This window comes from Zalophus californianus, chromosome 4 (assembly GCF_009762305.2).
Source record: "Zalophus californianus isolate mZalCal1 chromosome 4, mZalCal1.pri.v2, whole genome shotgun sequence".
Taxonomy (NCBI): domain Eukaryota; kingdom Metazoa; phylum Chordata; class Mammalia; order Carnivora; family Otariidae; genus Zalophus; species Zalophus californianus.
In genome coordinates this window covers 162,779,449-162,803,726 of record NC_045598.1, presented here as the reverse complement: position 1 = coordinate 162,803,726, position 24,278 = coordinate 162,779,449, and the positions used below count along the sequence as shown (strand labels likewise).

General features: G+C 37.3%; 1 long non-coding RNA gene across 1 annotated transcript; it reads right to left on the bottom strand.

Moving 5' to 3' along the window:
- Positions 1-1,505: 1,505 nt before the first annotated feature.
- Positions 1,506-23,574, bottom strand: LOC113909014. The gene is made up of 4 exons (XR_003515666.2): positions 22,337-23,574; positions 17,944-18,015; positions 2,687-2,854; positions 1,506-2,211 (listed from the first exon to the last, which is right to left on the bottom strand). It is a non-coding gene; the product is annotated as an uncharacterized LOC113909014 (long non-coding RNA).
- Positions 23,575-24,278: the final 704 nt, after the last annotated feature.

Here is a 24,278-nt window from a genome sequence, read left to right as displayed (position 1 = left end):
TAATTTCAAGGTATTTAGGAGAATCACCTTTCATTTTTTTCCAATAAACTCCAGAATACTGGATATCTCAATAATAAAAAAAATCAGTATCATTTTTCACAGGATGATTTCTGTACTCTATATGGATCACGACCACATGTCCAATTAGGTGTCATTATCCTCATTTTACAAATTAAAAAAATTGAGAATCAGAAAGCTCAAATTACTTGTAAAGCCACACAGCTAATTTAATCTCACCCCAAAATCTTTATTTTAATTTCCCTTTCATAATACTCTCTCATTTGAGCAACATAATGACTCCCTTCATTTACTCAGTTATTTCTCCTTCTGCCCTACTGAATCAATGAATTGAAGAGCATATTCCCAATCACAGCTTTTGGAAATAGAAGAAGCCTAGCCCCTCACCTTTGTGACATCAATCAGAAACACTCTAGGAAATAACAGAAAACTGGACTTAGCTCTTTTCATAGCAAACATAAAAACTGTAATAATATTCTAAATTTTGAAAATGCCCAATAAGAGGCTTCATGTAGTTTATTTAAATTGGCTCTCATCTGTGATTTTAGATTATTCCCCCAACCAGTACTTTAGTGCTTTCCAGTTTCTTAATTATGAACTCTACTTTGATATTAAGAAGTTAATTCATTTTTTTAAGTCAGTTTAATTTAGTAAAGAAACTCATCACAAGTTTCCATTTGCTCCTGATGCCATTAATGACACATTTTTGGTATTATATAAGGCTTTTCCATGAAATACCTTTTCCTGTGTATCTTCTAGGGCCAGGAATATTTCTCTCAGGGACACCTAGTCATTGAGTAGTTGACTTCCAGTCTTGATAGATATTAGTCTTCCAACTTAGAATCTTCCAAATCTGATTTATCTTCCATATCAAACTCTACCAACTTCATGTGGGTGGTTTTCTTCTTTCCACAATGGGGGAAGTATTGTTCTCAGCCTTGGTTTTGTATATCCTCTCATTCCAGCTAAGACTCTGAGTCATCCTAAGCACCTGCATTCATTCCCTCGTCATAGACAAGATGTTTCAAAATATGAAGACGACCAAGATTAGATAATATCTTTATCTCTACATATCTACCAACTTCTGTGTAGGTAGTATAAAGATTCATCCTTTATGGCCTCTAATGTTTTTTGAAAAAAAAATAAAGTATCGGTATAGAGGAAGCACTTTTTGTCTTTAAAAAGTATTATCTAGCCTGTAAATTGTAATGTTCCCGTAGGAACTGAAACAGAATTGGGGAGTTTCCAAAATCCCACTTAGAGTTGTAGTCAGTACAAATCTACTCTCTTAAATGGAGATTATGGATATGAATTTCCCTAATTGAAGGTCTATATCCAGGACATATTAAAAAGGGACTAAAGTTTGATGATGCAATGTTATACTCTCTAAGAGAAACTTCTAATTAGAAATCTCCCTATAAGTAAGAGTGGGTTTAATTATTTTGAATCCTTCTCATTTTATGATGTTCCAGGATGCAATTGCTTTTCTCAAACCAGTTCATAGAGTTTCCTTTAGCTTAAATTGGTTAAACGAATTTTATAAAAAAATTCAAAAGGTGATTTTATATGCATAAAGTTAATTTTAATGCATTCCAAAGCTCTTCTAATTCATTCCAAATTTAGCGACAAAAGTAGAGCAATTCTAACCAATTTAAAATATAGTATACCTTAACTTATATAGTATCTAAAAATACAAAATTTTAATAAAGAGTCAAAAAACTATACTGAGATTTCTGTAGGTCCTGTATAATAAATATTTTTTAACTGAACCAATAAAATTTATTAGTTCTGAAGAAGCCCTCCCAGTAATTATGAAAGAAAGAGAAGAAATTAAGCTCCCCAGCTTTCAAGTGGGAGGAATATATTGTTCTTGGAAATTGTCCATCTCCTTCCTGCTGTTCAATTAATTCCCTACTTTCTTTCAATTCTCCTTTCTTCTCTTGTAATATTCATATTTTTTCTTCACACAAGTTATCTTGTTCTCTTTAGTTCTTGATCTTTCCATAATCTATATGTTTGGGAAATGTAGACTTAAGCTTGAATTGTGGTTCCAGGTGGAGATTTTCTTATGTTACTTAGAGACGCATGCTAGAGTGTTATATTTAAAGACAGATGGCAACAATCATATGAACACTCCATGTGGCTGGTTCTCTGTATCCATCAATTTGCAGCTGAGGAGGCTAGTTCAAGCATCTGCAATAATTGGTAGAAGAGAAAATAAAAAATGGAGAAGACTAGACATTTTACCTCATTAAAAATGTGGTTTTATTCGCTCTGACATAAAATATACTGAATTTGAAAGTTCTTCAAATGGTTGTGGTGTAAAGCACTCCTACAGAGAAGCAACGATTTTCTAAATATACATTGCTTATTTGTTCAGAGTAGAAATTTTAACTGGGAGCTATGAATGTACACAGCCATCTTAATGTTTTATGGTGCTGGCAAATGAAACTACCTATCTTCTAGGGTTCCTTCACAGCTTGACTCCAAATGTGACAGGTTAAAAACTAGTATCACCCAGAGACCCTCCCTTCCAGCTGTCCTCATCTTCATCTTAAAATTTTGCTACTGCTGTTAGATGTATATTTCTGTCCCTCAAACTGTGTGGCTTCCAAAAATCCAAGAATCAAATCCAAGAAAACAAACTTCCATTGTTTCTGAGACTTACCAAGTTTCACTTCATCTTCAGAAATCCTGTTCCATCTGTGGAGTCCTAACTACAAGCAAGGCTTCTCCAATAAGGCTCCTGTTCCAGTTACCAGGCTCCTTCCAAAAATTGGTAGGTCTCAAGAATCACTTACTCCAACTGTGAGTCAGGTGATCCTGACTCCTCCATCTTGGAGTAAAAGAACACATATACTCAAACACAAAAATGTATGAACTAATTGTTAATTACTACCAAATATAATCTATTGTAATACACCATATAATACACGAAGTTTCTATACAGACATATAAGCATGCATTTATACAGACACACAAAGACCTGAATATGGGGTCAGTTATTGTCAATTATTTCAAAATCTTTTTTTTTAAAGAGAAAAGTTAACTTTAAACACTGTGGCAAACACCACAAAAGTAACCCCCAGGAAGTCATTTTAGGATGTATTGTCCACTCCCCACTTGCCCCATAATCCCTTCCCCTCATGTGTGGGTGGGACCTGCCACTTGCTTCTTACCAATACAATATAGCAAAGGCAACAGATGCCATTCTTGTAACTACATTACATCATGTGACCAAGTTGATGGATGTCACTCCTATGATGACTCGTAGCCAACTGAATTACTTAAGTCTCCAAATAAGATCACAGGTCCAACCAACACTTTGATTTCAATCTGATTAGACCCTCAACAAAGGACCCAGATAACACATGCCTGAGTCCTACACAGGAAAACTGTGAAATGTTAAATGCGTGTTGTTTTTATCTACTAAATTTGTGGTAATTTGTTACATACCAATAGAAAACTAAAGCAAACATATATGTACATAAACTCATCCTGAATTATTTTATGACAATCTTTTACATTTTAATCTTCTTAAAGAACTCCCTGCATATCATAAAAAGCATGTTTTTAAAACACCTACATCATACATCAAGAATATTTTTGCTGTGAAAATTGTGGAAAGTATTTTCATAATTTATTCATTTTTTCTTATTATTTAACCTCTATCCTAAGGTATAAGCATTGAGTGAAGTTGCAAACAAGTAATGTGTGTTATGTTTTGTGGATATTTCATTAAGTATTAATTCCTTTTGACTTGCAGGGGTTTCTTTCATATTCTAGAGCTAATAGGTCATTTTCTAGGTAGCACATTTATTTGTAGATCTTCTGAAAGTTTAGAGCCCTTGGAATTGTGTCTATGTTACATAATAGACAAAATGGTCCTGCACAAAAACAAATTACAAAAAAAAGACAAATTTGAGAAATTCAATTCTAATTCTACTTCAGTAAGCATTTAATGAAACTTCTAGCAAATGTTGAGCAAAAAATTTCCCTGCTGGTTCTGTTCTTATCCTCTTTTTTTCATGGTCTGATTTGGTGTCCTTGGCAGATCTCTTGTGTTCCCGCTTGATCTTTGTCCCACTCAGGTTTGTACTGGAATGATGGCACAGTTGTAAAGGCATTTCATTCTTTCTGAATATGATGCTCAAAAATCATCTAAGAGTTTTAATGAACTATATGCTTATAGTTCCAGCTGTTCCCAGTCCTATTAGTTAACACACAGACCCTGTTCAAAAGTTAAAGTGATAGATACCTTGTCTCCTTCGATTCTCTTAAAAATTACTGCCTCAGTTACCAATTTTTCTGGAAATGACTTCCCTAACTTCACTGCATCTTCCAGGCTTTCTGAACACTGCTCTTCTCTCTCCTGAGAAGAATCTGTCCTGTGGCAGGAGGAGGGTTTTTATATGGTTTTGCTGAGGAGAAACAAGCCTACAAGTCCTGAGCACTCCAGCTTCAAGACGCCCAATCCTTCAATACGAAGCTAGTTCAGAAGTCATTTACTCCACAATGCTTTCCTTGTTGTGATATCAAACATCACCTTCCCACTAACCCAGCCGGGATCTTGCTGTTAACCAATTTTTATTAACTGTGTGACCTACATTTCCTCAACCATTTTTTTACAACCATGTCTACAACATTAAAAAGGAACAGATTCCTTAAGGACAATTACCATATAGCAAAAAGAAAGGGGACTAAACAGAACCTTTCTGCTTAAACAAATCTGAACAGGAAGATATTGCAATGAATAAAAACATGTGAAGTTCATGAAAAGAAAGAGAGTAGCAAAGGTATTTGAAGTATACCTTGAAGGAACAAACTGTGGCAAAAGATTGCTAGAAAGTGCCAGAAGGTATTTGTTACATTCTAAAAAAGGACTGTTGGATATGTTTCTCCATATGTCATTATGAGGCATACATTTCTCTTGGGTATCATACCAACTCACAAAAGGAGACAGACATCGATATCATTTTTGGCAGTAAAGGCAAGGAGTGGTAAAAGATCTGCTCTATCAAATTTTCCAGCAAAGATATGAATAAGAGAGTCTTAAAACACCTATTTTTTTTAAATTGTGGAAGCTTTTGATAAAGATTAAACATTTTACTACATCAAAAATCTTTGGTAATTCTACAATAATATTAGTCATTTGTCACATTATTATAATTAGCATGAAAAGGCTGTATGGTGTAATGACTAATCAGCACGAATACTGGAGCCAGATAAACCTATGTTCGAATTTAGCACCCTCCATTCATCAGTGGAGACCCACTGGATGAGTCCATTAAACTCTGTAAGCCTCAATTTCTTCAATGGTAAAATATAGGAAATAATAAGACCATTTTCATGGTGAGGAATAAATGACATCCTATTTATATAGTGTTTTTCATAGGGCCTAACACATAGTTAGTGTTCAATATATGCTGGCAATTATTATTCTATCTTATAGAAGAAATTACTTTCCTTATTTAGATAACACCTCATTCCAAAACTCATGTTGTTTTCAAAATACATGCAGCATATGAGGAGGGTAAAGTGAGGAGATCGTGAAGAAAAGAATACAGCTGGAAATAGTAAGTTAAAGACGGTTGTGAGATATCATGAAGTCGTACATACTTTGCTAGATATGAATCATGGACTTAGAGCTGCCTAGAAGTTAGTGTGAAGAGGAACACACAGATACATGACTTAAAAAATAAAAATAGAAAGCCGTGTTTATTTCTTTTAAGATTTTATTTATTTATTTGAGAGAGAGAGAGAGAGTGCTCACATGAGAGAGGACAAGTGGTAGAGGGAGATGCAGGCTGACCCTCTAGCAGAGAACCGGACATGGGGCTCGATCCCAGGACCCAGGGATCATGACCTGAGCTGACGGCACCCACTTAACTGACTGAGCCACCCAGGCACCCTGAAAGCCATGTTTAAAAGAAACCCAAATAGTCTGAGAAAAAATGTGTCACCTCACTAGGACCTTATAAAAAGGATACTATGTGAGGTGTAAACAATTTCCTCAATTACTTTTTTACAGCAAAGCAAATAAAAAAGAGTTTTGATTCTCTTATCATAGCCCGAAAATTTGGCTAATAGAGTAACACTAAAATGGAGTTTAGTGAAAGTAATTTTAAAACAGTGTAGCTTGGGTGCATGGCTCTCTGATGAGAAACAATACACCAATAATTAAATCTTAGTAATAACCAACTGTGTGTAGTACTTTGAAATTCATGATTATTTTTAATTCTGAAAGCTAGGTATAGCAAGTATAGTCATCCATATTTTACAGATACGGAAACTGAGTCTCAAACAGGCTCAATGATTTGCCCAGAGTTATGTAGGAGAAAAGTAACGGAGTGGAGACTGTTTCTTAATCTTATGTCCCTTTCTTTAATTCTGTTTCCTTTTCACAGCTCTGCTATGAAATGGACTGACAATTGGGAAAGCATAGAAAGGACTCCAGCTTCAGCAACCATCTTCAACAGCCTTATTTTGATATACAAAAACCAGATTGGAAGGTCTCCATGACGCATAGCTGTTTCTATGATACTAATAACTTGGAGGATTTGCCAAAGGTCATTCTTAAAATGCAAGTCATTTATAAGCTCTAAGAAAATAATAACAATAATGTTTTTTTTATTTTCATAGCACTTTACATTTCTCAAGCACTTGCATATGATAATTTGTACTTCCCGAGAACTGGCCCTGTAAAGTAAACCAACTTATTTAAACCAAATGAGATGCTTATCAAGTACACCTTTTGCAGAAAACTGCAGGTTAAGCAAGAGAAAATAAAATCTGATGATGGACATTCTGAAGAGAGATTCACTCACACAGAAAAACCTTAATTGGTGGATAGATGGCACATTGAAAGAAAATAGTAGATAGAGCCTTACCAACTTGTAAGCTGATATTTTATAGCTCATGAATGAAGAAATGGCAGAAGCAGAGTAAAATTTTCAAAAGGAAGAAGAGCTAATAACCTATGTTCAGACCTCAAATTAGATAAAAGATCCCAATTGCAGTTCGAGAAGTTACGCTGCTAGTTTTAAATGTAACCCACAACTAAGTGCAAAATCTGGCTTTGGGAAAAATATTTGCTACATTCTCAAATTATGGAATACTCTGGTTTCCATAGGATGCAAGTATTTGGCCTGCCAATAATTAAGTTTCTGTGCTTCCTATAGGCAGCTAGTGCAGGGATAAGAGGTGGTGTGAAATTCAACAGTTACTAAAATTGAGCAGCTCAGAATGAAAATGGGCTTTTAAATTTTATTATCTGATATAGTTCTGATATGGCAATGACCTAAGGATTATGAATATGGAAAACATCTCATTTTGAGTCTAACATTTTGATCCTAGACCTCATCTTGTTCCACGAAAATAACATAATCAGGTTGAGAGAATATATGCAGAGCAAAGATTAGCCAGTTTTACCTAATGCTTTCTGAAAATGATGCTCAGTGTACAAAAGGGGCTTTCATCATCTGGGTGACATGTGCCTGATGACAGAAACCTGACTTCTTTGATTACCACAGGTTTCCATCTGGTGGCAAAACATGTTCCTTGTTCATCTTACTTAGGCTGAGATCTTAAGCCAGTGTCTCTTGGGAAACTGTCTTGAAAAAAATCAATTCACGAAAACCATGACCTCTCAGAACAAGACAAGGTAAAAAATTTCTTTGTTGTCAATCAAAACAATAAGCAATGACCAAATTTTTAAAAAAATTTTTAAGTTATCAAGCAAGAAAACAGAACTGCTTCTAAAATTGCATTTGGAAATTATTCTTTTGCTACTCAGGATGTAAGCTCAATATATTTTATTTTATTTTTAAAGATTTTATTTATTTATTTAAGAGAGAGAGCAAAAGCATGGGAGGGGCAAAGGGAGAGGGAGAAGCAGATTCCCCGCCAAGCAGGGAGCCCAATGTGGGACTTGATCCCAGAACTCCTGGGATCATGACCTGAGCTGAAGTGAGATGTTTAACTGACTGAGCCATCCAGGCGCCCATAAGCTCAATTTTTAAAAAGCCATGTTGAGTGTGTACTTAGACAGCATTTAGCAAAATATGTACTCAGCATATAGCAATTACTAGTGATAATATACCCTTCAGTACCAGACCTCAGTCCTATATATAATATGAGGCATATGGGAACATCATTTGCTTCCTTTTTATCTTCTTCTCCTGTTTTGTTCCTTTGTTCCTTTTGTTTCCTGTGTTTATCCATAAACATATGTAATTAACATGAAGTAAATTTATAGAAAACAATATTTTTTAATCTAAAAAGCTGGTTCTAGAGGTGATAGAAAAGCTCATTGAAACACATTTGGGTTTTTACTCTACTCAAAAGTCATGTTGGTTGCCAAATATTCTTTTGACCTATGATACCACTTCTTTGTTTAAAGAAACTCTGGCCCTATGACAACCTAAGCACGATACCCTTCCTTCTCCTGCCACCGAAACGGGTGCTGAGGCGTCTTGTGTGGCTCTAACTTTGTCCCCCACAGCCCATGGACTGGCGTGGTGAAGTGCAAGTGATAACTAAAAACTGGGTGACATTTTCTAGACCTTATTTCTTTGGAGTCAATAGGGAAAAAAATGGAGGCAAAGGGGAACATATATACCACTTCTAGGTTCCGAGGTGAGCAAGTTAGGAGAAAACGCATCCTCCATTTGAAAGGATTGAAGGAGGTAAGTGACATCAAAGAAAACCTCATTTCTATTAGAAAAAAAAGATGAAGGGAATGAAAATGGGCAAAAATAGGATGAGGATAAAGGGCAGAAGGCACAGGGGAAGGGTTGGGAGGCTGTGAGGAGAGGCAGAAGGGTAAGAGCACAGGAGCATTACAGTGGTGAGTCCTGGTAATCGGTAACACGGGCAGCTGAGTTTCTAGCGGTTACTGATCAGAAGAGGTATGTAAGCCATGATGGGGATCAGTCCTGAGAAGGTCTGCTGAGACATCAGCATGTTCATGTTGGACGTTTTGAGACCAAGGGATGAGTGACCACCCTCTCAGAGGACTCTGATCAGAATTACCAGTCACTGAAGGACCTCTTCCCTCTTAACAGTGGGGCAGTATTGCAGTTGAGGCAGGGGCCAATCCTCATGGGGTAGGAAGCCAGGATTTACCTCTTTCCTTATTGGGCATGGTGTGGTGGCTGAAGAACTTACATCATGAAAGTGATGGAAGACCTCAATTATTGCAGGATGATCTATTGTATTTACATATATATTATTTTCACTAATATAAGTTCAAAAGAATGAGTGTTACTATTTCCTTCCCTTTCTCCCAAAAGTAACCAAAACTTGGTACTCTGCTTCTAGGCTCCACTGCCTCAAAGAATCTGAGATTTGAAAGTAAAATCTGCTGTGTATAAAGAATAACTCCCTCACAGGTTTAATGTGAGGTGGAGACCCATGATGTGAACAGGGATAAAGGCTGGTGCTGGGAACAGAGACCAGTGAAAGAGAAGTTCTCCCTGACAGGGTAGGCTCTAGGGTCTGGGGAGATTCCATGAGTGCATGTAATATCTCTGATAGTAGTTCCTTGTGGAATACTGATGGAGGCCATGCACTGATCAGCAAAGGTCTTCAGTGACCAAGCCTATGGTCCATGGACAGGATTTCTAAGGAATACACTTCTGAGCTTTACAGAGAACATCAGTGCTCTCTGGAGGGAAACATGGAAAGTAGCTTTTGCAGAAAGAGGAGCTTTAAGAACTGAGAGGGCCATTCTACCTCCTACATCTTTCTATATGCACACAAGCATCCTTCTTTCCCCCCTCCGAATTTGGAATCCAAGGAGTGAGAAGACACTAAAACACATGACTGAGATTTAATTTCTCACCTCCATAGAGAGTAGAGGCACATAGATTTTATTTGACTTAGAAAATTAAACCAAAATAACATTTCTTGTACTGATGTGTGAAGAGGAAATACTTACCTATTACCCACATAAAAAGTCCTTGCAAGTTATTTATGTTGGTTATCATTTCAATTCCTCTCAATCTCCCAAGGTTGCTATCAAACCAGGATGTACTGAAAGCCTACATGTGCCAGAAGCAGTGCATACATTATATGATTTAATCCTCCCAACTTCCCTAAATAAGTAGCATCGCCCCCATTTTTTGAATTGAAAAAATGAGTGCAGACAGATTAAGGAACTTGACCAAGACCACAGATGGTAGGATGCTAGCTGGAATTTAAGTCTAAGGTTGCCTAACTCCAAAATTCATGCTCTTTTATTTTGCTAGGCTGCTACAAGAAGCATATGTGGAAGCACTTTTTTAATGCATAAAATGATACATAAATGCAACAAGCATCATTATTATGTTAAAGGCTCTGGGGATCAGAAAACAGAGCCATAATATTCTCAGAGCTTTTCTCACTTCCAGGAATAACAAAGGAACCTGTGCTTTTGAAGCACATAACTTTGGGAGTAGGATGTAAAGGAATTATTTCTGTCTTAAAACATCATCATGTAATAGTCAGATGTCAGGCATTCGAATAGGCGGTCATTAGAGTAGTTTCAATTCTCTCTTGAAAGTGATCAGATCAGAGACAATAATAGAACTAAGGTTATGTTAAATTAAATTTACCAGTAAAAATCAGTTTTTAACCTAAGCTAAAGAAAAAAACAAAACAAAACATGAGAAAAATTGCTCACTTCTGACTGGAATAAAGTACATGGAAATGAGCATTGATCGTCATTGGAAATACACAGAAGATCTATCCTTGTTCTCACTTCAATCCTAAAAAAATGCTTCTGACTTCAGAAAGGCTCGTGAAATTGACACAACTTCAGTGAAAGTAAATCTGAGTCTCAGACAGGGATTCGAAATTGTGTTCCACTTAAGTCTGGAAGTTAAAATTCAGTGTTAGATAAAACCAAATTTTTATAATATATGAATATTACTGTGTTAATACTTCATTAACTCAAGTTATCTAATTACTGAACAGATGATTGAAGACCTACAGCATGCCAGAAGGGAGGTAGAGAGAGGGAGAGGAAAGGGGAAGGCTGAGACCCAGACAATAATGAGGGAGTCTGGGGAACAGATTCCCAGATCATTCCAGAGAAGAAGCCCACATGGTCAGGACAGAATGTTTTAGGACCCAATTCTCACAACAAAGGTTGTGGAACTATTTAGCATTGTGATCTACAATCAAGAAGATAGAAACAAACAACCAGAAGATAGCTGTACACTTGACTATCAAGCAAGAAATAGTTGATTTACAAGACATCTATAAAAATAAGCTAACCCCAAGCAGAAAGATGGTCCAATCTCAGGGGAACTGGTCCAGCTAGTCAAATAATACACAGCTAAAGTCAGGATCCGAGTTCTAGAGAGGAGGGGAATGCCATACAGGGACACTACTTAGAATCAATGAGATGGGAACCTGGGTCAATACTCAGACCTGGGACTGGACCAAAAAAGCAAGAAAAGATGTTCGGTCCTCTGAGCTACTCATGCACCCCTCATTCTTCCCTTGTATACCAGATCCCAAGTCTACGGGTAGAAAAAAACTTACTGGAGTAGAGGAGGGAGCATGGTCCAGGGATAAAGAAGTTGAAGTCAAGAGCCCAATGGTCATTACTAGAATACCAGATTTATTCCAGTCTCCAATCAGCCAAGTAAAAGGTGAAGGAGGACAGAGAAAGGGGAGACTTGGTGACGATGTGTAAGTCATGCACAGGCCTATGAAAATTCAAGTATGAGTTTATAGCCAAAAGCTGTCAGGGGTCTCAGCTTGGAATAGCTGGAGAAGAGAGAAGTTGACAAGAAATATATTCTACCAAATAAAATAAACACATTTTAAAGCAGCTTATCTCTCCTTCAGAAATTGTTTGCATTAGATCCTAGATTCATTTAAATTAAACTTCATTGTTTCCTCCCATTCAAATGTAAAAGTCTGAAGAGAGTTAAAGGTCACCACTCACCACTGCTGTGTTATTAAGGAGGTGTAACAGAATGGGCTCAGAGTTAGCTAAGAGAACAGAAGGTTAAAAGGCACCTTGCAGAAACAGAGGTCAAAAGCCATGTCTATGGCCCAAGCTCCTGACTTCAGTCCAGTTGTGAAGATTTGTCCATTAGCAAGGCTCCTCCCTGCCCCCTCTATCTTGCCTAAAATGGATTAGCATCTTCAGGGCATTGTTATGCCCTTTTTACTTTTTTATCACATTAACTTTCTTCCACAAAAGAAAACTCTTGCTGACATAAATGTCTGATTAGAAGCTTTCATATATTCCAATATCAAATGTTCTCTCTCAACCAGGGCTCATGAAATATATATCAAACAAGTTCTTTATGCAGCATAAAACAAATTTCAGTACTCCTTTTCAAGTAAAATAATAACTGTGTTAGACTATTCCTAATTCCTATAATTGGTTTCCAGAAGTAATTATTATAGCCCATGGATATACATGCAAATTCAATTTTTCAATAAACCTACCCTACCCTGAACTCCAAAGACCAAGGATAATAACTTTTTTTGGCTTTTGCCCCAATTATCTTACTAGGGGACATTTGACTGGGATGTTTTTCAATCGCCTTACTTGTAAAGTTTTGCAAAATAATTCTTCATAACCAATTTTATTAATAATAACCTTAGTTCCCAATTACACTCATTTTTTTTAGCTCAACAGGTTTCAGCCCCCAGATCTTAATCTCTTTTCTATCTGAGCTCATTCTTATGTAATCTCTTACAATGTCAAAACTTTAAACATGATCTGTCTAAATATAACTGGGCATTTGTATTTCTAGTCCAGACCTGTTCCTGAAGTCCAGATTCATATATCTAATCATTTACTCAATATCACCATTGGAGATACCTCAAACTTAACATGTTCAAAACTAAATGCCTAATCTTTTCCCCCAAAACCTCCCCTTTCCTCATTATTCTCAAATTCAGTAAATGGTAACTGCATATTCCAGTTCAGGCCAAAATCCTTGGGGTTGTTCTTGACCCTTGACTCCTGTCTTTCTCTCATGCCATTTGTAATCCATCACCATATCTTGCCAATACTTACTTGGAAATTTTCCATAACCTGATACTTTCTCCCAATTCCTCACTAAATCCAAACCCCAACATTTCTTCCTGAGTTGCAATCACCTCTTAACTAGTATTCTTGCTTCTCCTATTGCTTCCATTCAGTCCACACTCCACACAGCAAACAGGGTCAACCTTCTCATGTAAGTCAGATCATGCCACTTATCTGTTCAAAATATTCCAGTGGGTCTTGATCACTCAGAGTTAAATTTAAAGCCTTCCTGTAGTCAATATGCTCTGCACGGTATGGTACCTTGCTACTGCTGTTAATTCATCTACTTTACTCTTTTTACTTTTACTTTACATTCCTCCTTTTTCACTCTGCTTCAGCCAATGATCTCCCTGCTATACCCTGACCAAACTGAGCATACTCCCAACTGCAGGGCTTTTGTGCTGGCTGTTCTCAGCCTTATTTCATTTAATTCTCAAAATAATTCTATGAGATAAGTACTGTCTCATGGTACTCATAGTACTTGTCCTGATCAGACAAGTACAGTCTTATGTGAAGAAATAGCTTATCCAGGGGTGCCTGGGTGGCTCAGTCAGTTAACAGCTGCCTTCAGCTCAGGTCATGATCCCAGGGTCCTGGGATGGAGCTCTGCATCAGGCTTCCTGCTCAGCGGGATGAGTTTCCCTCTCCTGCTCCCCCTGCTCGCTCGCTCTCTCTCAAATAAATAAATAATAAAAAAATCTTTAAAAATAAAAGAAAGAAATAGCTTATCCACCAAAAAAGCTGCAGCATCTGGCAAATACATACTAACAAGAAATGGGGACATGGGTGTGAATAGTTAGGGTTTTGGACTGGGGAGGTGAAAGTTTATTGGTATAGTAGTATTCTCTCTTGATATTATGATGACCCTAAAGCTTGGACATAATGGCCTGATGTCATCAAGACTGAGATGCAGAATTGCCTTGACAGAGTAATGAGGAAAAGATCAGAAGGAACAGAGGGGTGAGCAAGTCAGAATGAAATCAGAAGGCCACCAGCTATGTACCCTGGGAAGGCCTGAATGTCATTCCCATCACTAAAGAAATAAGAAATGTACTAGTAAGGAATACCAACTCCACTGAGATGAAATGTATAGAATTTGTGACCTGGAATGTGGAAAATGACAAGAGGAAAAAATTCATTATGACTCCATTTTTGGTAACTGGATGGTGTTACTCCTTCAGATAGGAAACACAAAAGAAGGCATGTTTGAGAATAAAGATAATTAACTCATTTTGGGATTTGATAGCTTTGAGGAATCAATGGTGCCTTCACCCAGGTGTCTAAGGACAGTTCTACCTGGCAGAACCACTGGATCCCAGCAGAGATCCTTGGCATGAGTGGGGCCATCAAGATGTGGGAGGGACATTGCCAACCCCTGTGGGTCTGAAAAGCAAAACATTGAGTCAAAGAGAATTCTTCTTGAGCCTTATGGTCAAATGAAATTTGTCCCATTAAGTTTTGGACTTGCTTGGGACCTGTCATTCTTCTCTTCTGTTGAAAGATACCCTGAGACATATTAAAATTTAAAGAGTTTGTTTGAACAAAAACCGGTTTGAAGCCAGCAGCACTAAACTGGAAGTGGTTAGGATTGCTCCGCCAATGGGGGCTAGAGGAAAACCTTGTATAGAGAAGATCTGGAAACAAGCAAAACAAGAAAATTATTCGATTGGCTATAGCTTAAGAAGTCACCTTTTTTAGTAAAGCCTAGTGGGTTGCTTGAGATTGGTTGTCTTTAGGCTGTGATTTCCTAACCATGAGGCATTACAGGTTTAGGTTTTGGTTTGCTTATGTAAGCTACTAAGGCATTAAAGCCACCCCAGTGTAACAGCCCCCTTTTAAAATTAAATTTAATTTAACACTTCTTTCCTACTTCTACCTTTTGGAATGGGAATGTCTGTCCCACCAATGTATTTTGGAAGCATCTAACTTGTGTGATTTCAAAAGTTCATAGCTGGAGAGGAATTTTTCCTCAACATAAATCATACCACAAGTCATGTCTGAGTCTTCCCAATAACTGACTTAGATGATATTTAAGTAAGACTTTGGACTTTAGACTTTAGAGTTGATACTGGAACATGTTAAGACTTTTGGAGTTTGGGGGTGAAATAAATGTATTTTGTATGTGAGGTCACAAGTTTGGGGAGCCCGGGGACAGAATGTTATAGAATGTTTATTCCCCCCCAACAAAGAAATTCTTATGTTGAAACCTAAACCCCAATGTGATGGTGTTTGGAGATGGGGCCTTTGGAGGTGATTAGGTCATGAAGGTGGCGCTTTCAAGTGTGATTCTGTTTCTCTGAGGGCTTTTACTAGAGCCACAGGAGCTGGTTCAACTTACATGTAGGTAGCCCAAGATGTCAGGTAACCCTACCCCAATGGGGAATGAGAGTTGATGGATAAATTACCCAGTTTCCTCTCCCACTGGTGATACAATACTGAAGTACATTCTACATGGTTTCTCAGAAGATCCCCAGAGGAACCAAACCCCAACTGTCCACACTGGTAATCCACTCACTCATGCTCATTTCACTGGGTTTCCCATTTTTCTCTCTCAATTTCCCCAGAGCTTCTCTCATGCTTTCTGAGATCACCTCCCAAATAAAATATATGTAGTTATTCCCCTGTCTCAGAGTCTGATTTCGGGTAAATCCAAATTAAAGAAACTGCTCTTCTGTCATTAATACAACTTAAGTATTTTTTAGGACTAAAAGTTAGAGTTAAGAGAAATCATCTGGGACAGATTCACAGAAATATGTAGGCTTGATAGAGTACCTAAAAGGAGATAGCTTTAATGAAAGTTTCATAGACATCTTTGTGCAGATGCCTGGTTATAGACAAGCTCAGTTCTTTTCAGTTATAGGGGTCTTACTTTCTGACTTTTTGGCTTTGAATTTGTCAAATTAAGCCACTGCTATGTTTTGGGGACCCAAAAGACTTATCTTGCTTTCTGCATGTCTTTTAAGAGGTGTGTCATTTTCTGTGGGGTATGTCGTTGCCCTGATAAGCTTTTCTGAAGCCAATGGAAAATGGAGACCATTTTAAATTTTCATTAGCTTCATGATGCCTTATCCTGCTTGCCTGCTATTAGAGGGCAATTACTTGATGAGCTCTTAGAAGAATGAAAATGCTAAATGATGTTCACTTAGTGGCAACTTAAAAATCTGATCTCATTTCAGATCCAGAGTTCCTGCTACAGAAGAAACCCAGGAAAAGGTTGGAGGCACTTCATAAAGATGGAAAGAAGCTAGTTCCTACTAGGATAGAACATTGTAAAAAAAAAAATCCTAGTGCATCTTTCTCTCAAAAAATTTGACAATTGTTATTCTCATAAATAACTCAAATGAGTGATCCTTTCATCAATTTCTAGATTATTTGAACCACCTTCCAATGTTAAAGTGCCAAAATTTCACTTCATAAATTAAAATGACTAAATTTAGAAATTTAGAATGAATTTAGATTCATTCTATCTCTATTTCAAATAGACTTACTCAGGTTTACAACTCAGCATTTTGACTTTTATATGACTTCCTGTGGCTCCTCCAGAGTACCATCCACAGTTTTTGCTGTTGAATCTGCATCCCTTCCTCTCTTAAAACATAATGACAATGGAGAAATCAAACTAAAAACTGTAAGAAGACTCTTCAGAATCTGTTCAGCTACAATGAAAACATTGCTCCACCAAGTTAAGATGCTTTATAAAAAAAAAAATGAAATGGTATTACACCCCCAGAAAAGGAAATTAAATCAGGGTTGGACCCATGGAACAAATGTTATGTCCAAGGTGTATGTCACCAGTAAGGAGACTTCCTTATGGAGCCTGCACTCACAAAAAGAAGAAGAAATACATTAACTACATGCCTGCCCAACCTATCTGCTCCTTCCAGAATTTCCATTCAAGCAAATACAAGAAGGATCATTCTATCTGGGGCAGGATCTGTGAACCAGAGTCTCATTCAGAACGTTATTATTTTTTAAAGCAGTGATCAAAAAATTGAGTGTTAGAGTTGACTAGTGATTACACCAACAGCTTGAGCCAAGCTAGAGAGGAGGAAGTGAATGTACATCTGTTCTGACTTTAATGCCAGCCTCGGATCCTGACACTAAGCCCTCAGAGAGCAGAAAGAGGGAAGGCTTAAAATGGGTACCATATAAATTAATCAGAGTCAGCTAGTTACAAATAAACTCATCCAATCTGATACATCTCCATTTTATTAGAAAATAAAGAATGAAAATAAATTAGCAGTGGAGTTCTGTTCTGTAAAACATTTTATTCACCCTATGAGCCTCACTTTAAATATTGTATAGATACCAACACATTTGAAAAATATAGTTTCCTCTATTAGATAAACTTGCTACATTAATAGGTTAAAGAGGAAAAATGTTGTGAGTCATGTTTCTTTCCAAGAAGGAGCCAAAGTAGAGTTTCCTACCTTGCTACCCCTTAGTATATAACCAGTTATGCAAAAGTTGTTTTACCCCTCTAGGTCTCAGATGCCTTATTTTTAAAGAAAAAATATTGTTCTAGATCAATCCAGCTCTAATATTCAGTGTCATTCAATGATCACAAATTGTTCTATTTTGACATCAGATTTCAGATTATTTCATTTTTTTCCAAGTCAGAGACAAGAGTTTCTTTATAAAACTGAAAACATAAAATTAAATGTTCACCCATAAATACTCTGCCCAGGATCCTCTCCATTTGGTTTTGATACAGAACAAACTATTCAGATTTTCCAGTTAGTTATAATTCAAGAGAGGCATAACTGAAAGCTGTATTTGTGCCACTCCATGCCCAGCATCCCACAAACTGCTTTACATTCATTGGCTCATTTGATCTGCATGACAACTCTGAGCAAATCAACTCGGGAAAAAAATAAAAAACTTACCCATTTTCTTGGTTTTCGAAAGTAAAGTGACTGAGGCAGGAATGGTTGGCTCAAAGCACATACTCTTCAGCACTGCATTATAGTGATTTAATTAAAGAAAAGAAAAAAAATACTTAGTTACAGTAGGAAGATCCAGAAGTTTGTTTGGAAAGGTGTGTGTTGGCATTTCCGAAGGAGCCAGGAATTACTAACAGGTGTGCAGCAAAATCAAGCCAGACATCCTCTAGATGAACTACTATGTAGTATTCTCCTGATTCACAAAGTATAAAATCCAAAGGCAGATTGTAAACAATACATTTGAAATAGTCATTTAAGACATGAATTGTTTGAAAAGACAACCAGTTCTACCTGGTACTTTAAGATTCATTGATTTTATAATAACTTCAGGAATACACATTTGTATTGATTAATCTCAGATTTTCTTTGAGAATGATAAAAGCATATGTTGTGTTTAGATCAGGCAATATCACAAAATACACAAATATTGAATCATGTGTTGTATGCCTGAAACTATAATAATGTTATATGTCAATTAAATCTCAATTTAAAAAAAAAGGATCAGGCAACAATGGAATGGCAACAAAAAATATTTGCCATAAAGTTTGTAGCTAGAAACCAGAATTTCTAGTAGGATCAATTTATTTTTGTAGATATGACTTATTTCGAGAATCACAGTTATATTAGTTTCCTTTAAATTTGTGATAGGTTAACATTAATATATTTTCCTATGCGAAGAGAACTCAGATAATATGAATCTCAATGTTTTATGAATTTTGCCATTTAAATATATTTATCCATAAAATTAAAGATTTCATCTTGGCATTTCTTAATAGGTACACTGTTGGTCTTACATTACAATGTTTCAATGCACCAGTTTCCTACAAGCTCTTCATGAATAGGTATCATATATTCTTTTTATTCTGTATTTCACATACTAAATAGAAGCTTATTAAATGTTTTAAGACACATAATCATGTGCACTTAAGAAATAAAACTTCACATTTGTCCCTAGTGTACAAAGCAATCCTTATTGCCATTTAAACCAATTTCAGATATACAGTGATAAAAAGAAAAAGATGATAAATATAATAAGATACCAAATAGGAAATCACTAGGGTTTTATGTCCCTTGGTCTTGATTCAACAAACCTGAACAAGAAAGAAATGTACATGTTTTCCTAAGTCTCTTACTAAAGGGGGAATGTAATTTCTTCTACTCTTTAGACCAATATAAAGAGAGAAGAAAAAAATTCCCCGAAAATGATATAAAAATCATTTGATAATGGAATAAGTTATCTTCCATGGATGCAGAGTCCACAAGATAACTTCATAGGAAGCAGCTTCATAAGCAGCAGTGACGTTTATGTAGGGCATCCATTTACAGAGCTTTCATGTGATTTAATTTCAATCTCTTAATAGTATGGAGCAGATAATATTTGAGGAAACAAAATGCCGAGCAATGAACTAGCTTGATCAAGTTTACATAGTATATCACTTACTATCTTCACAACTTGAGTGCAGCCTCAAACTAATAGGCAAGAAATAATACCTAATTATCTGGAATGATTCTAAACAATACTGTGCTTTATTTTTAATGTTCACATTAACTTGGAGAGACATTGAGGCACTAATTTAGAAAAATGTGTAATTTTTGGTTAACAAATATATTTTAAATATCTAACATGTTCCAGGTTTGATGCTAGCTATAAGAGAGGATGATGCGAAATTAATAATATAGGTCTTGCCACTATGGAGCTCACAGTTTAGTAAGAGAGGAAGACAAACAATCCAAATATGAATTATAACAGTAAAAGTACAAAGGGAAGAGCAACTAACTGCACTCAGAAATGAAGAATCCCTCACAGAAGAGGAGATATTTATGTTGAGTCTAGAAGAATAAATAAAATCTTGCTAGATAAAGTGGGAATGGGGGCATTTCCAAGAAAGGGAATTGTGTGTGAAATGTTTGGATGTGGGGGAAAAAAAGGAAGAAGAAGAAAAAGAAATGTAGGGTCAGAGAATGCCAAGCTGATTGTTGTAGCTGGAGAATGGAGTATTTATGTTTGAGAGAAAGGAAATGCTGAATAAATCTGGAAAGAATAGATTGTAGCCATATAGTCCTAAACTATATACACTATGCTAAGGAATTTGGACTCTCGATGCAATGAGGAGCCATTGCATTTTAACCAGGACAGAGACCTAATCAGGTACACAAGAGCACAGTAATTCTGGTGGCAACCTGGAGGCAGGCGTAGCAATGGGAAGGGGAGGTAGGAGGATGTGGCAACGTTCCAGCTCATGCAAGACAGCTTGCGGTACGTGGTGACAATATATCGAAAGAGTAGATTTAGAGGTGCTTTGACTGAAATCTCTCTTCTGTAAACTCCCTAGAAGGCACGGTCACTATCTCCTCTCTAGTCTCCTACCCCTTTGTTCACACTACAGTGATTATAATGTATTTGATTAGATGTCAATTTCTAGTCTCAGCTGTGATTCCTTCAAGGACAGAAAATATATCTTACTTTTCGTGTATCCACAGCAGCAAACATCTGGAACTAATAAGTTAACTAGTAACTCAGGAAGTTGTTGGTAAGTGCAACTGAAATGTTCAGAAAATTGTTGAGAAATTGCATGTGTACAATGGTTACTTTTATGTCTCAGTTTGGTTAGACTAACAGTATTCAGTACTAGTTACTGAACAGAACTCCCCTAGCCTTGCTGTAGAGGTATTTTGTAGATGCGGCAAACATCTACAGTCAGTTGACTTTAGGTAAAGGAGATTACCTCAATAATGAGCATAATGAGGTGGGCTTCACCCAATCAGTTAAAAGATCATAAAGGCCTTAAGAACAAAACTGTAATTTCCCTGAGGAAAAAGAAATTCTGCCTCAAGACTGCAAGCATCAGGCCCTGCCCAAGAGTTTTCAGCCTGCCAGCCGACTACAAATTTCAGACTTGCCAGAACCCCCTTCCCAATTGCATAAGTCAATATGTCTGCGTGTATATATACATATATGCTTATGAGTAAATGCTTTGGTTGAGGGAGAGGATGGACAGTTAGAAGGGAATAGAACCAGTATTTCAAACCTACCTAAATGCCACTTATCTAGATAATGCCTACAAGGAAAAAGGCCATTTCAGGCAGAAGTAGTAACTTCCCTGTGTGACATGTTGAATTTCAGATATATGGTAAGTTCCAGCAGACTATGTAGAGGAGGCAGATGGAAATATGAGTCTTAGGTTCATACGAGAAATTATTATTGTCAAATATATTACTCAACCAGAATAAATATAGTTTCTAGCTGCTTGAAAAGCACATATAACAAACATTTATAGTGAGGTTGAAATTTATACACTGTAACTCGTACATAGAAAAGAAATATCTAGCTCTAGTTATTGTCTGAATATATCTTACCTTCTAACCTATCCCACTCAAAATGTAAAGCTTATCTATAAGCTCAGTGTCTTGTCATTTAAAGAAGTTTCTTCCTGGGTAAATACCCTCTCAAGTCAGAGTTGAGACTCTGTCAGGGCTGTTTCTCCCCTCCACTAACTTTTCCTTCCCTAGGGGCATCTGGATAAAAGTGAAAGTCTGTATATCACCTGGGCAGTCAGATGGGAGGAAGGGGAAGGGTTTCTGTGTCCCACAAGCTGCCCTGTAGTTGGTCACTGACCTCCACTAAGAGTCCTCTTCCTGCTAGTTACTGAATACCCTATGCTTTTGTGTGCTTATAAGTGAGCCAAATCTTCTTGGGACAAATTTGGAGCTGAGTATATCTAGACCCAAATCTCAGATAAGTCACTTCGTAGTGGCATGTCTTTGAGAAAGTGGCTTAACTTGATTGATTTTACCTTACTCATCTGTGAAATAGGGTTCTTTCCTACATTCCAGAGTAAAAGGAGTTAGAAAACAATTACTCATAGAAGGTCCCTTTCCTACTACAGCCATTTAAACAATAGCCACATCCAGTTATAAGCTCCTGTGCATTACACAGTGCTTTCATTATCAGAATCCCTGGTGACCATGAAGCTTCTAACAGTTATTTTCCTCAGCTGAGCCTCCATACAAATATTAAGGTTTAGGCACTTATTCTGTTTAAGATTTTACCCGTTGTCCTGTATATCATTCCTGATATGACTTGATGGAGAGAAGAAAAAACTATACAAAGAGAAAATTAAGTCTCCTAGTATATAAAATTTTGTCCACAATCCCATAGGCCTAAGCCAAAAGATCATACTTTTAGAAGGCAAACACTTTTAGGATGAGTAGAAACAATAAGTAATGTAAGGGTTTTTCATTGAAGGGCTTTACCTAAGTGATCCTATTGGCAGAGGCTGACCTCAATGGTGCTTACCCTACAAGTAAACCCAATGAAGTTCAATGATTTACTGACCATACTCTCTTGCTCTTTGCCTCATAATTTGTCCATAGATTGAGCAAGATTCTTGGTGTGGCATCCAGGAACCAGCAAGCCATGCAAGAGACATCTGTGACATGTCATGAATTCACAACAATAACATCTTCAAGGCAGTACACTGGTGCCTCTCAGTGTTTTCGTAAGTCCAGAGCAGCGTATCTGCTGATGGTAACTGAACACCTGAAGTTCCAAAACTCCTACAAGGGAAAGCAAGAAAATATCACAGAACACAACAGGAGGCTTTCTTAAGGAGCATGATTCCTACATATAAAAAAATAAAAAAAAATTGGCAGAACTATGGTGGTTGGCTGGTACCACCATTGCTGCTTGCTCAGAGCATGCCCTGGCACCAGTGTCCACAGCTGACGAGACATGCTGAAGTTAACTCCTTTTTAGCAGCAAGTTGAAGAATGGGACTGGGTCCTGGGCTTAAAAGGACCAAAACCCACCATGAGACACAATTCCAATTTCTACTGTGTTGACAGTAAGCACTGCCTGAGCTTTCCTTGCTCTCACTCTATTCATATTATTTAGCCTAGAACTGCCCAAATGCAATTTGGAACCTCCCACCTAAGCTTCTTGAGGGGAGAATCTTCCATAGTGATGAATGAATTTTTTTCCATATGTGAAAACAACCAAATATCTCCCACCAGAAAAACAATTCTGGTTGTGTTTTTTAAAATAGTTTAGGGGCACCTGGGTGGCTCAGTCAGTTAAGCCTCTAACTCTTGGTTTCAACTCAGGTCATGATCTCATGGGTCGTGGGATCAAGCCCCATGTCGAACTCTGTGCTTAGCGGAGAGTCTGTTCCAGATTCTCTCTCTTTCTTTCTCTCCTTCTCCCTCTGCCCCTCCCCCCATTCATTCTCTCTCTCAAATAAATAAAATCTTAAAAAAAATGGTTTATTCTTTTTCTCTTATTCTCTTCTGCTCCACTGCATGCTCTGAGTCACCTTATCCCCTCTCAAGCTACCAGTATTACCAGTTCTCTTATCTGAATGTACCACTGTATTTGGCAGGTTGCAGCAAGCAAGGCAAAGAACATGGGAGATAGTCAGCTATCTGACTTAGGCAATTGTATTTAGGGTCCAATTAAATTTGCATGCTCCTATGTTTTTAATTGGTTGCAGGTTATAACAATAAGAAATAAGAAAAACCAAAAAAAAAAAAAATAGGTCTTTCCACCATTTTGAGTCTATTTTCACATGTGGTGTAAGGAAATGGTCCAGTTTCATTCTTCTGCATGTGGTTGTCCAATTTTCCCAACGCCATTTGTTGAAGAGACTGACTTTTTTCCATTGGACATTCTTTCCTGCTTTGTCAAAGGTTAGTTGACCATGGAGTTGAGGGTCCATCTCTGGGCTCTCTATTCTGTTCCATTCATCTACGCGTCTGTTTTTGTGCCAGTACCATACTGTCTTGATGATTACAGCTTTGTAATAGTGCTTGAAGTCCAGAATTGTGATGCCACCAGCTTTGCTTTTCTTTTTCAACATTCCTCTGGCTATTCGGGGTCTTTTCTGATTCCACACAAATTTTAGGATTATTTGTTCCATTTCTTTGAAAAAAGTTGATGGTATAAGGTTGAAAATAGAGCTACCACATGACCCAGCAATTGCACTACTGGGTATTTACCCCAAAGATACAAATGTAGGGATCTGAAGGGGTACATGCACCCCAATGTTTATAGCAGCAATGTCCACAATAGCCAAACTATGGAAAGAAACAAGATGTCCATCGACAGACGAATGGATAAAGAAGATGTGGCATAGGGTGCCTGGGTGGCTCAGTTGGTTAGGCGACTGCCTTCGGCTCAGGTCATGATCCTGGAGTCCCTGGATCAGTCCTGTTTTGGCTCCCTGCTCAGCGGGGCGTCTGCTTCTCCCTCTGACCCTCCCCCCTATCATGTGCTCTCTCTC